Source organism: Chlorocebus sabaeus, chromosome 25, assembly GCF_047675955.1.
Source record: "Chlorocebus sabaeus isolate Y175 chromosome 25, mChlSab1.0.hap1, whole genome shotgun sequence".
In the NCBI taxonomy this organism is placed as follows: domain Eukaryota; kingdom Metazoa; phylum Chordata; class Mammalia; order Primates; family Cercopithecidae; genus Chlorocebus; species Chlorocebus sabaeus.
In genome coordinates, this window is record NC_132928.1 from 6,307,385 (window position 1) to 6,325,267 (window position 17,883).

The 17,883-nt window shown below is 48.8% G+C and overlaps 1 protein-coding gene across 3 annotated transcripts in view; it reads left to right on the forward strand.

The window, feature by feature from the left end:
- Positions 1 to 2,259: 2,259 nt before the first annotated feature.
- Positions 2,260 to 17,883, forward strand: part of TLR5 (toll like receptor 5) — a 32,076-nt gene continuing 16,452 nt past the window's right edge. For all 3 annotated transcript variants that reach the window (XM_073011499.1, XM_073011500.1, XM_007988358.3), the window contains exons 1-2: positions 2,260 to 2,352; positions 12,863 to 13,028. The gene's annotated coding sequence lies outside the window, so the exon portion shown is untranslated. The remainder of the gene's footprint in view (positions 2,353 to 12,862; positions 13,029 to 17,883) is intronic.

The following is a 17,883-nucleotide window of genomic DNA, read 5'->3' on the forward strand; positions in this document are numbered from 1 at the left end:
ATCAGGAGACATTTGTCAGATACTGATTTGAAGTGAACAAATCAGACATGGCCCCTACCCTCATGAGGCTTACAGTCTATTAAATCTATTAAGGATGAAGGACAGACTGACCTTGAACCAATAAACAGGTCCATGTAAAATCATAAATTGAAATGAGAGTTGTGAAGGAAAACAACAGGTTATAAAGAGAAAGAACAACGGGAGGGACCTAATTTAGATAGAAGACTTAGGGAAGTTCTCTTTGAAGAAGTTAATTAGAGGGAACACTAAAAAGTGGGTAGGAGTGAGCCACACAAAGTCATGGAGAAAGAGCATTCCAGGCAGAAGAAACAGCATGCGTGAAGACCTTAGGCAAGCAGAAGGCAGCTGCTGAGGCTGGGGCCTGGGAGTTGGGGACTGGGAGCAGACAAACCTAGAGAAGTTGTCAGGGGTTAGACAATGGGGTTTCGACCTAGAATATAAATTTCGTTTGTAGTTCATAGGGAAGACATTGAAGGTTTAACATATGGGAATGACAGGAACCTCTGGCAGGGCTCTGCCTGTGAGCACCACATAGCACTCTGAGGATGTGTGTGCTACTCTAGGTTTCAGTGGAGAAAAAAGCAAGTGACAACCCTTCTGTCCCTGCTCAGTAAAAGCTTTGATCACCAGCCCCTTCCCCTGAATATACTGGAGAAAAATAATGGAAGTGCATTTCAAGGGCCGCATGTGAGAAGATTCTAAGCTGTCCTGGCTGTTCAGGTAGAAGTTGTCATCTTCCCCAATGATTTCGGCTGTTGGAAGACATGGCCAGGCAGACAGAATCTAAAAGTTCTTCCAGGTGTGACATGAGTCCCTGGAGGTCAGTGACAGAAAACAGTGTCCAAAGCCAGATGCCACCCTGGGAAGGGGGGCTTTGGAAGCTCCTGGGAGGCCATAACACTGCCTGGAAGGCTCCTGTCTCCCACATATTCGCAAAGCTCCATGATAAGCCAGGCCCCTGCTGGTCTTGCAGCGTCCACCTACGATGCAGAATAAACAGTGCCACCCGTCAAGCTGTCTCCAACCTTGCCCTCGGTTCCACTACCAAAAGAGGGAACCTTGCTGGGCTTGCCCCAGCAAGGTGTTATTTATGTTAAGCTAGGGCCACCGTGGCTTCCAGCTCTTATTGCTTTCAAGATGCCCTTACAGACCTTCCCACTGCCCCCTGCATATGCCAGAGTGTGAACAGCCCCTCCCTCTCCACAGCCCCCACAGTCGGGTTCGGGTGGGCGGGGAAGTGGTTTCATCCCTCTACATGCAGCCCTTGGAGACCTACTTAGGCAATTTGTCACTCAGGCTTCAAGCTGCCAGCGGAGGAGGGGAGCTGAGAAGACTCTATAATGAGATCTTTGTGCTGTAATTAAGTGCCAGGCTTTGTTTTACACCTATCTTTCCCGCCTTGCCCGATTCCACCGCCAAGCTCCTCCAGGCAGTGAGTGGGGAGTGTCAGCAGCTCTGTGATTACACCCCAAGTGGCAGGTGGCAGGGAGCTCATCCGCCTGCAGTCTGCACCCCACCCCCAGGCTTCCCCCACCACTAGTCTTAACTCAAGACAGTGTATTTCTGTCCTTGAACTAGATTTCACCCCAGAAAGTCACTCCACCGCTTTCTCATAAGGCTACCTCCTTTTAACCCTATGGTTGCAGGGCCTCTGGGGTGTCCATTTCTTTCTTTTGACACGTTCCTTTTCCAGAAAGTTTCAGCAAACCCCATAGGCAGAGGGGGTGTGAAAAAGGAAAAGATAAGTTAGGGCAAAAGAAGCACTGTTCTTATAGGACAGGAAGGGTCTGTCTTCTCTCTTGGGTCCTCCACACAAAATCGGAGCTTCCAAACACCCCAGCTCCCAAACATACGCAGTAGATTCTGCTGGCAAGAATGTGTCACTGTGATCTTCACATTTTAGCCTGAAGTTTAGCCTAGCTGAAGAAGCACCGGATTGGCAGTCGGAGAACATGGGATGGTGCTTCTCTTTGGCCTGGCTGTGCTTTCGGACAACACTTCAGGTCTTCGGCCTGAGTTTCCTTCTCTGCACGATGAGGAGAGAATGGGAAGGGGCAATGCTGGCCTGTGTGATCTCGATGGACATTGTGGGAGTCTGCAGAGACCGAAGCAAAACCTCCGCCTCTTCTCCCCGGGCCTCGCCTCTCACAGCCCTGGGAGAAAATCCTTCCCTGTGCTGGGGCGTGGCCGAGACGGGGGCGTGGCCTCGCCGGTGGGCGGGCCCTTCCGTGGGCGGGGCCGCGGGGCTTTGTGGAGCCGGAGCAAGGGCGCAGCTTCTGCGGCCGGGAGTAGCCAGACGAGGCGCTGGCGGCGCGGGGAGGCGTCCCAGAGGTGAGCGCCCTGCAGCGGCAGGGGACGGGCCGGGGGCCCTAAGTCGTAGGCGGCGCGGGGCGGGGACGCGGCTGCCTGCGGCGGTCGGACGCCTCTCCGCCCTCCCCCGGTCTGTCCCGGTCTATTTTCCAATCTATGTCCAACTCGCGCCGCCTCACTAGGCGGCGCTCTCTGCCCCGCGGCACCCGCGAGACGTGGGGTCTGTCGGCCCGGGGACGGCGTGAGGGTGTCATGTGGGTGCCCTGTGCCCGACAGGTTGGAGACGAGGAGCTCTCGGCAGTGACGAAGTCACCCACATCCTCTCCTTGAAACAGAGCGTGTCCCTCTTGTGCTGTCTCACTGTCACTCTCGCCTCTACCCTGTGGAAGAGGCAGGTGGCTTGTCCCCACTTTCTTCCTTGGAAAAGGGAGACAGAGGGCCACCTCCAGCAGGGCCGTAGAAATCCCAGAAAGTCACTGAGCTGCTCAACAAAAGGCCCTAAACACCCCACCCCACAGCAGCAGGCAGTGCACCCTGGCCAAGACTCCGTGGTAAATATTGCCGCCTTTATGTTGAGAGGGGAAAAAAAAAGCCTGCCCGTGAAGATCATCGCCCAGTGGCCACTGTCCTGTGAAAACACAATTGGAAAACCATGTCCTAAGGGGCGAGGGTGGGTCTGGGACCATGCTGTGGCTTGGGTGATTGATGGTCACGGGAGTGAGGGTGCTGCCCCGGGAAGGCGCTGAGGCCCTGTTGGGTGGGAATCGATGGCTGCGGCTTTCTCCGGGAGGAGGGAGGGCGGTGTTGTTACCTAGTGTTAGGAGCACGTCCGTCCAGCACCGTGAATTGCCAACAAGCAGAGTAACTCCAGTGTCCTTCAGATACTGTTGCTGAGCAGTGACCTAATCAATGAGATGCTCTGTTTGGACGGCAGGTACATCTGTAATGCCGCCCTCTTGCTCAGTGCCTGGAAGAGGCATTGGTGACTCCCCGCTAATGCTAGGGGTAGCTACCCTGCCGGAGCAGTCAGGCTCTTGCAGGGCCTGTGTGGTTTTATCAGTTTTCTCCTGCATTTACCCATCCCCTCTGAATTCTGAAAAGTGTGTCCAAGATCTCTTGGACTCCTTGACTCACTTCATCCTTGTTCCAGTGGGCAGAAAACAATTCCCAGTGTGTCATGCACAGCCAGTCAGAAGGGAAGCCCTGGAGCAGAGCCCTGGGAAAAGTTCTGTGGAGCTAGATGCTAATTATTCAGTTACTGGATTGTGAGGAAATTCCAGGGGAGGTCCCAGAGGAGGGACCGGGCTAAAGCTAATTACCAAGCAGTACAAAAATTATATATATATATATATACACGCACTTTTTTTTCTTTTTTTGAGACGGAGTCTCGCTCTGCCGCCCAGGCTGGAGTGCAGTGGCGCAATCTCAGCTCACAGAAACCACTGCCTCCCAGGTTCAAGCGATTCTCTTGCCTCAGCCTCCCAAGTAGCTGGGATTACAGATGCCTACCACCATGCCTGGCTAATTTTTGTATTTTTAGTAGAAACGGGATTTCACCATGTTGGTCAGGCTGATCTCCAACTGCTGACCTCAGGTGATCCGCCTGCCTTAGCCTCCCACAGTGCTGGGATTACAGGTGTGAGCCACTGCACCGGGCCAAAAATAATCTAAATTTCAACAGTCAGTGTGACCATGTCTGTGCATATGGGCCTAATTATCAGTCTGACTGATTCTTCCTTCCAAAATGATGGCAGAGGATCACCTCTTTGGACATTTACAGCTCTGAGCAAAGCAAAAAGCATGTAGGTGCCATTGTCTGAATGTAAAATCAGCCCTGCCAGGCTTTTGATGTTGTTCCTGAGGAGGAAGCACCTCTCTGGAGGAAGGTGTTTCCAGAACAGTGCCTCCGTTGTTCATTCCTGTGCATCAGGAAGTTTGGCTCTGCTGAGTGTTGAAAGCAAAACTCTCCTGTTTGTTTGTTTCTGTATGCTGACAGACTTAGACAGCAGACAGCACTGCAGTGTCCAGTTACTGCACCCAGATGTGTTTGTTTCACTCCTAACATTGTGGGAAAGAATGCAGAAGGCAGATCCAAAGCTTCAATCAGATTTCCCGAAGCTTGAGTGATTCCCAGCCTTGGTCCTTTAATGTGTGAGCCACAGCGTATAGTGTCTTCAGCATATAGTGTCTCTGGGACAAACCCAAGTTTGAGGCACAGTCCCTGCTGTCCAGAAGTTCCTAGGTTTAAGTGGGACGACAAAACCAGCACCTGTGAAACAATTAGAGAGCAATTAAGTGCGAAAGTATGTGGCAGCATCTGCTAGCTCAAAGTAGACAGCTAGTGTGGACTGACTGGGAAAGGAAGAGAGAGCTTCACAGAGCCAGCTGGTGTTCAGCTTGACTTAAGAATGACCATCAAGGGCTGGGCCAGGCCCAGGAAAGGAAGCATGAGGATATATGAAACTCACAATAACCAAAGGCACTTGCTGCCCAGAGCCAATCCAAATTCCTGCCTTCCAGGAATTCTGGCTGTGGGTCCTGCCACTCTCTTCCTGCACCCAGTCATACTGCCCTTCTTATAGCATTCTAACCATGGCTTTTTTTTTTCTTTTTTTTTTCTTTTTTTCTGAGATAGAGTCTCACTCTGTCACCCAGGCTAGAGTGCGTTCGTGTGATCTTGGCTCACTGCAACCTCCGCCTCCTGGGTTCAAGTAATTCTCCTGCCTCAGCCTCCCGAGTAGCTGGGACTACAGTCACGTACCACCATGCCCAGCTAATTTTTGTATTTTTAGTAGAGACGGGATTTCACCATGTTGGCCAGTCTGGTCTTGAACTCTTGACCTCAGGTGATCCCTCTGCCTTGGCCTCCCAAAGTGCTGGGATTACAGGCATAAGCCACCGCGCCCGGCCTGACCATGCGTTTTTTGTGTGCCTCTTTCACTTTATGCCTACTCTCCTATGCTCAAAATGTTCTGCTGAGCAATCCTCTACAGTTTTTAAGAAGCAGCTCAAATGACACCTTCTCCAGTGAAGACTTCCCTGGCAGGCCCCTATCCGAGTTTTTGAGCAGAATTGGAGGATTTTTCCTTTGTCCTCCATTAGTCCTTGCATAGACCTCTTTGAAGCTCTGTATTGTCCATAGGAGTTAAGGGGTCTTTGACCCACTCACTGAAGCAGAGCTGTGTCTCACTTACCTAGGGCTCCCCTGAGCCAAATTTGGTGTCTGGCACATAAGAGGCATTTGATAAATGATTCTTGATTGAAATTCAAGTCCTTATAGGTAACGGTGAAGTGCCCCACCAACTTGGAGTAGAAGGCATGGGTTATGTGTTATAGAGAGTCTCAGATTGGATAAATTACATGGAGCCAATTCCCAGAGGCCTTGAGGAGTCTGAGTGCAATGCAGTGGTGGTGCTCAAAACTCATAGCACCCCCTATTGCCTTCACTGTAGAATTCTGCCCCCAGCATATCCTCTTTAGCCTCATCTTCCACCAGCTCCCACCTTGAACCCACAAATCTACCTTCTGAGCCACTCCAGCCCCAGGTAGAGGGCTGTCTCTTCTCCTTTGTCCATGCTGTTTGGCAGCCTTGACCAGGAATGCCTACTGCTCTCCCCAGCTAATTCCTGATCATTAAGACTCCAGATCTGAATCCTCTATGTGCAGAGGCCCCTCAGGCTGGGTTTTCAAGTTCTCTGTGCTCCATAGCACCCTGCACAGCCTTTAACAGCATTTACCACACCCTCTTATGGCTGCTGTTTACTTGACCATCTCCCTGCTGGTTAGCTCCCTGAAGGCAGGGATTGGGTTAATCCTGGATATATCCCCCATCAGCTAATGTTGTTCCTAGGAGATGGTGTCCAATAAGTGTGCACTGGATGGCAGGCTGAAACAGGGTGGTAAAAATATCAAAAGAAGGACAAATCTAGAGACATCTGGAAGGGGAAAACTAGAATTTGGTGATTAGTTATATAAAAAGAGTGTATTAGTCTGTTCTCAGACTGCTAATAAAGATATACCTGAGTCTGAATGATTTATAAAGGAAAGAAGTTTAATTGACTCACGGTTCCACATGGTTGGGGAGGCCTCACAATCATTGTGGAAGGCAAGGAGGAGTCAAGTCACATCTTACATGGCAGCAGCCAAGACAGCATGTGCAGGGGAACTCCCATTTATAAAACCATCAAATCTCTTGAGACTTATTCATTATCACAAGAACAGCACGGGAAAGACCTGCCCCCATGATTCAATTACCTCGCACTGAGTTCCTCCCACAACACGTGGGAATTATGGGAGCTACAATTCAAGATGAGATTTGGGTGGGGACACAGCCAAACCATATCAAAGAGTAAGGGACAAGGTTCCTTAAAACTTATGAGGCAGGTGGAGATGGTGTCCTACAGGGGTAGGATTCCCTGGCCTGGGGAGAGGTCCGCTTATATGTCTCTGAGTACTATGCAAAAATGTTTTTGTTTCCTGGAGGATTTTCAAAATTCAAAATATTAAGTCACTTTGAGACATGTTGAGTCTGAATACAAAATGGAAATGTTCTAGAGTCAACTGAAACACACCTTTGAGTACAGGTGAGGTTGGGCCTAGAGAAAGATTTTGGGAGCTTAGTGGTGACAGTTTAACTTGTGAAAGCAAATGTGGTCACTGAGGGAAGAAGCCTAAAGCAGAGAACAAGGTCTTGGGGAAACCTGGAAGCCATGGGAGTGGGAAAAAGAAAAGGATCTGTTGGAAAATAGAATGACAGAAAGATAGGGAAAAAATCAAGGAAGCCAAAGGAAGAGATATTTCAAGAAGAAATAGGTGGCCAAAACTGCCCAATGCTAAAAAAACAAAAAACAAAACACCAAACCACACACACACACACACACACACACACACACACCCCACTAGGAGATTCAAAAAAGAAAAGAGGCTAGGTACAGTGGTTCATGCCTGTAATACCTTGGGAGGCCAAGGCAGGAGGATTGTTTGAAACCAAGAGTTCAAGACCAGTCTGGGCAGCATAGTGAGACAGTCCCCTACACACACACACAAATTATCTGAGCATGGTGGCACATGCCTATAGCCCCAATAATTCCAGAAGCTGAGGTGGGAGGATCACTTGAACCCAGGAGTTCAAGGCTGCAGTGAGCTCCGATCGTACCACTTCACTCCAGTCTGGGTGATGCAATGAGACCTGGTCTCAAAAAAAAAAAAAAAAAAAAAGGCCAGACCTGAGGAGGTTAAAGAGAGGCTAGTTACTGAGTTACTGGGCAGTGGAAATATTGGGTGGAGTTTTTAGACTTCTTGTCTGAGGAATTTGGCCGTAAAAGAAAGAAGGAAGGAATGATCTACTCAAGAGAAGACGTTCTGTTTGTTTTATGGTAAGAGAGATCTGCCTGCCTTTGATCACACTAGGGAAGGAGCTCATTTATGCTAAAGGAATATGGATAAATATTTTATTGTTCACATTGGTTATATTTCATTTAAACCTTCCTATCCTGCTTTCCCCTCCCCTGCAAGTGTCCCATAGAACTTTCTTTCTGGGGAATTGCCAATGTCATAGTATTGCTAAATCCAGTGACAGGGTGTTGCAACACTGAAATGATTTGTTCTCACCTCACTGGCCTGTAATAAGCTTCTCTCAAACGCCTCCAAACAACTTTCCTTCCTAGTAGTGCTAGTCAGGCATTTTCTGTTTTACTGTGCACAAATTAATAACACCAGCAATAACAGCAAATGCATAGATAGCACTTAACTCTGAGCTAGAGACTATTCTGAGTACCTATGAGGAGTAAATGGTGAACTAGTATTCAAGCTCAACATATCTATCTTCAGGGTCCATGCACTTAAAGCACTATGCTAAATTCAAGATAAATAAGTTTATATTTTACCATAGATTGATGTTCATGTTCCTGACACTACTACAACATTCATAGTCCTGATGCTACTGACAACGTGGCTTGTCCACAGTCACCAAACCAGGCATCTCTCTGGACCCAGGTTTACTGTGGGTTGGACTAGCTTTAATAGTCAATAAGGCCAGGGACAGTGGCACACGCCTATAATCCCAGCACTTTGGGATGCTGAGACGGGCAAATCTCTTGATCCCAGGAGTTCGAGACCAGCCTGGGCAACATGGCGAGACCTGCTTCTACAGAAAATAGAAAAATTAGCTGGGCATGGTAGCATGTGCCTGTAGCCCCAGCTACTTGGGAAGCTGAGGTGGGAGGATCACCTCACCCGGGGGAGTTCGAGGCTGCACCATGATCACGCCACTGCACTCTAACTTGGGTGACAGAGTGAGAATCTGTCTCAAAAAAAAAAAAGAAATTAAAAAATAGTAAATAATTTGATAGTCAACAAGTAATCTGCCACATGCAAAGTATTGCAAGGGACCAAAAAATATAAGCTATGTGTCCCATCTCATTTACTCTTCATAACCATCCCATTTTATAGTCAGGGAAACTGTCTGGATTTGAACTCAGAAGACCATAATAAAGGCAAAATCGAAAGCCACTTTTAGTCCTGAGTTTCTGGGGTCTGAGATTCCTCCTCATCTTGGTCAGCGATATAACTAGGTTCGGATAGTTTCAAGACTACCTTTTATTTTCTTTCCCAACCTGTGAACCAAAAGGGTAGTGAGTATGAATCTCTAGTATGCACAGATGTGCAAAAAATACTATCTCTCCTCTATTTTCTAGATATTAATATTGGTTTAGAGCCTTCATCTCATCTGGCTGGCAACCATAGAAACCACCCCAGGTTGTGTCACTGTGTCACAATTTCAGATCTTTTATGCATTGCCAAGATCCCAGGGGCACGGGTGCAGGTATCTCCTGCTCCCCTATCTGGTCCACTCGGGTTACCACTGAATGCACTCTTGTGCCTGTCTTGCCTAGCAAGTCCCCACTGCTTCCAGACCACATAGCTAACACTGGGGTCCTGCCAGAGTCCTGTCTTCCTGGGACCCACAGGCCTCTTTTCCCTTCCTATCTTCCTGTTTCTAGAAGCATGCCTCTCTGTTTCTACCCATCAGCACCCCCCATCCCTCTTCCCCCAACTTGGCAAAGCCTTGTGTCCCAACCTAAGGCCCTGTTTGGGAAATCGAAGCCAGAAGAACCTGCAAGCTATTCCTGGAAGGGTTCTGACATATACCTGCCCTGGGCCAATGACTAGGGAGCTGGCTACAGAGGTGGAGGTGAGCCTAGGAAAGTAGAAATACAAGGAGAGGGGGAAAAAAAGTTGTCTAATCTCAAAATATCTAGCCACAGACACAAGATCCTCTGAGGGTAATTTCTTGAGGGGGGAAAACATTGCTATTTAAAGCTAGGATATATGTGGATGCATTTTTTTCATTGGTACATTAATAACATCATTTTCCACTATGTGTCTTCAAGATCTAGTGTAACAGGCTTGTAAATTTGCCAGAATGAAGAAGGAATGTTCTGCTCCAGGGAGGATTGGCTCTGGTCTGTGATTGCTGTCATGATGATACTGAGCAAGTTTCCTTAGATAACTTTAGAGTTAACAAGGATGTAAAAATGCTTCCATTTCAGACTCACCGTTATACATACGCAGAAACTGAGGACAATGAAAGTTAGACTTGTCTAGGATACCCAGACTGTAGCTGAAGGAGGATTAGAACTGAGATTTACCCTCTCCCAGCCCGGCACTTTTGCCATGGTCTCATTTATCTTGGAAGTTACCACCACTAGCAAGTTGGAGCCCAATCAACTAGCTGACTCCCTGCCCTGACTCAGAATGGAGCACAGCCACCCTGGGCAGCCTGCCCAGGCAGATTCCACATGCAATAAACCTCCTTTGGGTCCCAGGACACTGGGCACAGGGTGGGGACCTGTGCTTCCAGCAGGGGTACGCTCCCCAGCCTCACCTGTCCCTGCTTACAGTCCCTCAGGCAACACCAGTGAAATCGCTTCCTCTCAGGGCGTCTTCGTCCTAGCCTGAGTGCCCCCCACCTTTCCCTCTCAGCCTCTTAAGGGTTCACCTTGCATCAGGGGGTGTCTCCAGCAGCTGCATGGTGCATTGGATTTTATCTGCCTGGGAAACTTTCTCTTGATGCCTTTGCTAGCCCAGCACAGACTACACATCCCTCTCAGAACAGTTCTCAAGTGCTTGATACTCTCTCTTGACATTCCTATTCCGTGTCTAACCGATCAGTTTAATAGGGTTCCTAGTCCCCGGTCACCATCCCCACCACAACTGTTTCCAATTTACATCACAATCCAAATGATTTTTGCAGCGCTTAGCAGATTGTCTGTGTCATTACTTTCAGGGATGCTATATTGGACTTCCCTACTCTCATCTGCTCCAGCTCCCTGACCTTACAGTTGCCCAGCTTTCCTGGCAATTGACTTTGCTCATCAATACACAGGATTTAGCTGAGTAGCATCCAGGGAGGATGTCGGAGCCTCAGATGTTAATTTTCTAATTGAGAATATTGGCGCTGTCTGAACCTGGAGACAGGTAGGGATGTTCACTTTGTAGACCAGCTACCTTTTCCCGACGATTTTAAATGTTATGCTAGTTGTTCGTTTTTAATATCACTCAGACAAAATGATGTCTTTCAATCAGATGCTTTAAAATTGTGTGATAAAGAGTTATAATGTGCTGACAACAGGGAAGCCATTCTGTACCTAAACCATGTGGGTTTTCAACATAACTATTTTCAGAATATCAGCGCCTTTGCTTGCTGCTGTTTTTGTTGTTTTCTGATGCTGGGAATTACCACCTAAAGATAGTAAAGAAAACAGAGGAAGCTTTCCGGTAGTTTCCCACTCATGCTAAAGAAACACAAAATCACCGCAGTGCCTTGAGAAATTTCCTTTCCCTCTCTCACTTTCCACTTCAGTGGTGTTCTAAAGGGAAGGCGTTTCTGGTGAGGGGTAGTTGCGTAAATGATGGCTGCCTACTTCAGCAAGCAAGAACTGTTGGGAGTATTAAGCATAGGTAACTGGATCCTCTGGTTTGGGCACTGGAGGATCCTTGCAAGCCAGAAGCAGGCTGTTGCTGCCGGGGTAGGGGGCGGTGGGAGTGGGAGGTAGAAACTATTATTGCTGTGATTTTATAGGCAGTAAACTGATGCTCAGAGAGGTTCAGCACTTGCCCAAGCTCACATACCTACTAAACTGTGGAGCTAGGATTTGAATCTAGCTACAAACTTAGTTGTCATTGAAATGTCTAAATGCACTCTGTTGCGCAAGCGATAGGAACTTCCCAGCGGAGCTCAGCTCAGGGCCGCTTGCAGCTCCTCCCCGCCCCGCTCGACTCCCCCGCGGCTCCGCGGGCTCCTCCCCCTCGGTCCCTGCCCCTTGTGCGCCCTCTGCTGGTCTCCAGGGAAAGCGCCTCTCCTGAAACCAGAGACGTAGCACCCAAGCTGTCCTGTTTCCTTAGCTCCTAGTAAAGTGATATGACCCATCCATCCCCTCCTCCTCAAAGCCTCACATGAATCTTCTTTGAGGCACTCTCTGATGCTTCACTCTTCAGCGCTGAGAAAAATGGGGAGGGGGGAAGTGAATGTATTAGTATAGCCCCTTCTCAAAACCAATCGTGCAGCATCTTAGTCATGCCTCATCCTGGAAGAATGAGGCAGCTCACATGGGCATGGGGATAATGAGCAGGGAGGTGAATCACAGGCTCTTAGGTTCTCACCGCGAACAGTGTGGTCAGTGGACCGGCAGCAGCATCACCTGGGAGCTCGTTAGAAATGCAGACTCTCAGGTCCCGCAGCCACAGCCCTGATGAATCAGAATCACCGTTTCAAGGAGGTCCCGGGCCGTTTCAGGTTCCGAGCTCGCTTTGAGACCCTGTGGATGTTTTGCAGCATATTGAATTTTGATTCTGTTTAAAGGTCACAGTGACAACTAAGTTTGCAGCTGGATTCAAATCCGAGCTCCACAATGTAATAAATATGAGATCTTAGACAAGTGCTTAAGCTGTCTGCGTTAATCATCTATAAAATAATGAAAAGCAGTATAAGTCAACTCTTCAACTTTCAGGACATTGTTCACCCGAAACCTGAAATCCAATAACTGTACACTGTCTTCTAACACAGCCATAATTTACCTAGATGTACTGCTTAGAAGTCTCACTCTGATGGTGACCTTAGTTCTATTTGTCCCTGGAGAGCCACCAGACCATTTTGTCTGGAGGTTCTCTGCTCACTGGACAATAGGGACGGTGGAATTGTCCTCATCCTTGTTCATGAGTCTTTAGAAACCAAATGACCCCAGAAATGTCATGGAAGAGATTTTTAGGTCCCAGAGGAACTGAATGCCTTAGGCATCCACCTTCTGAACAGAGGCTGGGCCAGAGATTTCTCAAGATCCCTTCAACCTTGGTGTTCTGTACACCTTGATTTACAAAGTGGTCTTGATCTTTTCCAGTTAAAATTCCATTTAGTAGAGATACACAGAAAGTTTGCAATTCTTCCACAAGAAAACTGCTGTATGGCATAGAAAAATATCTACGTAATTTTTTTGGTTTCTTCTTCTTAATTAGCTTTCCTGTTCTTCCTTAGGTAAACAAAAAGCCGTTTCTCCTGATTCACCAAAAAATAAAATACTGACTGCCATCACTGTGATGAGATTCCTATAGTCTCAGGAACTGAAGTCTTTAAATAACCAGGGGACCCTCTGCCCCTAGAATAAGAACACATTAGAAGTCCCTTCTGCTAGGACAAGGAGGTAAGTGCTTCTGGTAAAAATGTATCATATGTGTGTATCTGTGTGTGTGTGTGTGAGATACATATACAAATTTATACATATTTGTACATTTATATACATATGTACAAATATACATACATATGTATGTATATTTGAAATAGGGTCTCTCTGTTGACCAGGCTGGAATATAGCAGTGTGATCATAGTTCACTGCAGCCTCAAACTCTTAGGTTCAATGGATCCTCCTGCCTCAGCCTCCCAAAGAGCTCAGACCACAGGTGCACACCAGCATGCCTGGCTAATTTTTCTATTTTTTGTAGAGACAAGGTCTCACTGTGTGGCCCAGGGTGGTATGGAACTCCTGGGCTCAAGCAATCTTCCCATCTTGGCCTCCCAAAGTGCTGGAATTACAGGCGTGAGTCACCATGCCCAGTTCTATCTTCAAAATATTAATGGGGAAAAATATTGCTGGGGTACTTAAGTTGTGCCAAGTACTACAGGGGGATCCTGTGTGAATAAAACTGAGTGCCTGCCCCTCAAGACTTACAATCTAGTGGAGAAGGCATAATGTAATAAACATGCCATGATGGAGATGTACCCAGAATACCAGGGGAGGGAGGTGAAGAGTGTATGTAGGCCGGGTGTGGTGGCTCATGCCTGTAATTCCAACACTTGGGAGGCTGAGGCAGGTGGATCGCTGGATCCCAGGAGTTTGAGACCAGCCTGGGCAACATGGTGGAACCCTGTCTCTACAAAGCAAAAACAACAACAACAACAACCAAATTAGCTGGGCATGGTGGTGCAAGCCTGTAGTCCCAACTACTTGGGAAGCTGAGGTGGAAGTATCACTTGAGCCCAGGGGGTTGTGGCTGCAGTAAGCCCTGATTGCACCACTGTACTCCAGCCTGGGTAACAGCGAGACCTTGCCTCAAAACAAAAGAAACTAGTGTACGTAGAAGTGTGAGAAGTGCACGTAGAAGTCTCATGGCAGAGGTGGCCTCTGAGGTGGCCTTCAATGGGGCAGTTGGAATGGGATGAGCAGATGAGATGTGCACGAGCATTCTAAGCCCTGGGACCAGCCTAGACTGAGAGATCAGGTGGAGGGCAGACTCTGAGAATGGCAAGTTAGACGTTGAGCACAAGGCAGTGATGGGACGCCAGTGTAGATACAGCCAGGAAGGCAGGGTGGCCGGAGTTTCCCCCCCTGTGAAATGAAAGGGTTCAAGCACTGAGGGCCTCTCCTGTCAGCCATTCCAGAATTTACTTAGAGTCTGTGGTGGGGACCCTGAGGTCATCCTGAAGAGTTTGAGTGGTATGGGCATGAGGAATCAGTGAAGACTTCTAATCAGGGTCTTCTAATCAGAAACCCCCTCAGATAGCAAGGGGTGTGTGTGTCAGGGTCAGGTTTACTCTGGGAGCCTAGCAAGGTGGTATCTCCCATATCTAGAGAGGAGGCAGTGGAGCCTTGCAGCCGAGCAGTGGCTGTAGAATTGGAAGAAGGGGAATGGTTGCTGGAGGCATCCTGATGTGAAATTCACAGAACTGGCCGCCAACAGCATTGATGCCCTGCTTGAGGCTTCCTCCAGCTGGGAATTAAGGAAACCAGAATGACCTCACCCTCCTGGTTAGATTTTAAGGATATATACACTAAAGACAGAAATAAGGATCCATGAGCAAAGATGAGTATGAGGCAGTGTCTGACCAGTGAGAAGGGTCTCAGAAAGGCCATAGCCCTAAATGCTCTGAATTTGGGGGAAATGCTACAAATATGCAAAATGATTTTTCAAGCTCTGTTCAGATAAGGAAGAAGCAACAAGCTCACTGTCAGAAGCAGATGGTGCAATGGTATAATATTAGCAGATAACCACTCCCTGACAGGAGAGAAGTGATGCCAGCAAGTGACGTGTGGCTGTTCTGAATCTGCCCGAGTCCTTCTCAGCCCAGCCCATCCAAGGAACCCAGAGAACTGGCAGAGGAGCTCTCTGCACCTAGCAGCCTTTTCTGCAGGGCCACGAAGAGGGAAGGAGGCGCCAGGCAGGATGTGAGCAAATTCATTCATTCAGCAGATATTTGCCAACATACTACATTCTAGGTGCTGGCAACACAGTGAGCCAAAGAGAACCAAACAATACCTGGCCTCCGGAACAAAATTCTGATTCACAAAATGGGACACAGGTGGGCTTTTAAACCACAAACCAGTGAGCTTGACAGCAACTGTGGACAAATTTCTAGGAGGTTTGGTAGGTGGTCTGCAGCTCTGTGGAATGGTTTGGGGATCCCTCTGTGTCAGCCTGTGTTTCTGAATGGTGAGTCACAGAGAACTCAGCTTGTTTCCATCCTGACAGGGTTACCCTTTTCTAGCAACTCTAGGAATTTGGCAGGGCATTGACAGTCTCTCGGGGTACCCCCCAACCCCCAGCCATTGCTAATGGAACAAAGGCTGCACATAAAAGTGCACATGAAAGGGAAATTTAGGCTACACTTAATAGATGTGCTTTGCATTACGGAATCATAAAGACCTAGAGAGGCAAATAGACCCTAATGAGACCACCGGGCAACAGTAAATAAATCAACCATTCTGCAGTGCACAGAAGCCTCGTGTGCTGATTCTCTGAGTCCTCTTTAGATAACAGTAGTCAGTCGTCAGACTTATACCCCGCTGTGTTAATCCCCGATGCTAATGACTGTTGCTGCTCAGGCGTTTGTGATGGGTCTGAGGAGAAACCTAGGTAGGAGCTCGCTTTCCATTTTGCTCACATGAGCGAACTGCCTGTTCCTGGCCGTGGAGTGCATTTTGCACTCACGTTTGCACGAGTGAGCTGCCCTCCCTCCCTCACCTCGTTAGGTTGAGTGTGAGCTGCCTAGGGCCCAGTCACACCTGCCTGACCCCAGCTTCCCCTCCCAGTAGCGCTGCTGGGTGCTGCTCCCCGGGGCTGCGGCCGAGCCCTCCTCGCGGGCGCCGCTCCTGACATGGTGTCCGGCCGCACGGATCACCGGTAGAGGGCAGCAGCGCGCTCCGGGTCCTGAGCAGGGCCTGCTGTGTCAGACTCGCTGCAGGTCCGCTGCTGAGGGACGGGGCCTGATGGGCTAGGGGCAAGGGCAACCTGGTGAAGGAGTGGGATTACTGCAGGAGGAAGAGAAAGAGGAGACGTGGAGAAGTGGTGCTGACCACATTGGCGTGTTGAACACTGCACATTTATGTGGGCCCCAATGTGCCTGGTGCGTGCACGCGACCGGAGCCCAGCCGTCAGGTGTAGACATGCAGGAGGCTGGCAGATGGGTTAGAAGAGCAAGGAGGCGCAGCAGTTGGAGGTGTCGAAAGAGGGTTTGAAGAGAAAGCCCGGAGCGCCTGGAATGGTTAGGAGGCATGAGGAGGCTGACACCGTGAAAGGCAGGGACGGCTCAAGGGCACTTTCAAGGCCATCAGGGAATGGTGTGGAGAAGTGAGCGTGCACAACAGCTGGAGGGGGCGGTTGTGAGGAGGGTCAGAGAGAAGGCCCTCCTTTCACCGGTAGAGGGTCGTGACTGCAAGGTGTCCAGGTTTTGGGGTTTTGAACAAAGAATTGGACAAAACACCTAGCAAAGCAAAAAAAGAGTGAAGCAACAAAAGAACAAAAGCAGGGATTTATTGAAAACAAAAGTACACTCCATAGTGTGGGAGCAGAGCCAAGCAATGGGCGGCTCAGGGGCCTGGATGCAGAATCTTCTTGGGTCCAAATACCTGCTAGAGGTTTCCCATTGACCACTTCATGCTCACCTTATGTAAATGAAGTGGTGGCCCGCAATCAGGCTGATTGGTTGCAGAAAGCAGCCGACCAGAGGCTGAACTGAAGTTACAAAGGCCAGGCTCCTGTGCAAATACCTGATTGGTTGCAAAAAGCAACCAATCAGCGGCTAGGAAGAAGTTACAGTTATTCTTCTATGCAAATGAAGACTCGGCAGGGAATCAGTCTGATTGGTTGTGGACAGCAGCCATTCAGAGGCTGGAGTGAAGTCACAAAGTTGCAAATGAGAACTCACCTGCAATCAGTCTGATTGGTTGCAGACAGCCAATTTCCCATCTGCTGTGCAGAAAAGGACAAAGGGAGTAGCGTCTGGTCCTTTTGTTACTTAGGCGTGGAAAGTTTGGGTTTTCCTTTCAGTTTAGTTCTAGGAAGTCAGCGTAAAACAGCCTTAGGTTCCCTGCTTCCAGACCCTATTCTGCCTCACTCCCACATTGTTCCATTGTCAGGAATAAACGACTCTGGGGGTAAGGTGGACCTCCAGATGAAGATGAAGGTAGAAGGGGAGGAGAGCCTGAGAGGCTAACCTGCCACTGGGACCCAGGGCCAAAGCCCTTTATGATTGAGGGAAAGTAACCACAGATCAGCAGATGATGGCTGAGAGATGTACTGGAGCGGGACCGTGGTCCGGTCCTGAACAACACATGCAGCCATGCCCAGAGATGCTAGGTTTGGAGGCTAACATGCAGTAGACAGAGCTGCTTGACCTTAAGTTACTTAACTTCTCAGGGCTTCAGTTTCCCCATCCGTAAAATGGTACCTACAGTAATGGTATTCAGTAATAGTACCTACAAAAGACTGGGAAGATGAGGGAAGGGAGGGAGCTCCCAGCTGTGTGGGGAGGAGCCTACAGGCGAGGGTAACCCACCATATGGTATTATAGGGATTTGTGTCTATTTCTGTCCTCCCTCCAGACTCTAGCCTCGTGGTTCTCAGACATGGGTATGCATCAGAATGACCCAGATGCATTAAAAACACTGCCAGGTCCGAGCCCCAGAGCTTCTGATTCAGTGGGGCTGGGATAAGGCCCAGTAATTTGCATCGCTCGCTAAGCCCAGGTGCTGCTGCTGCTGCTGGTGGTGGTTCCGAGACTGC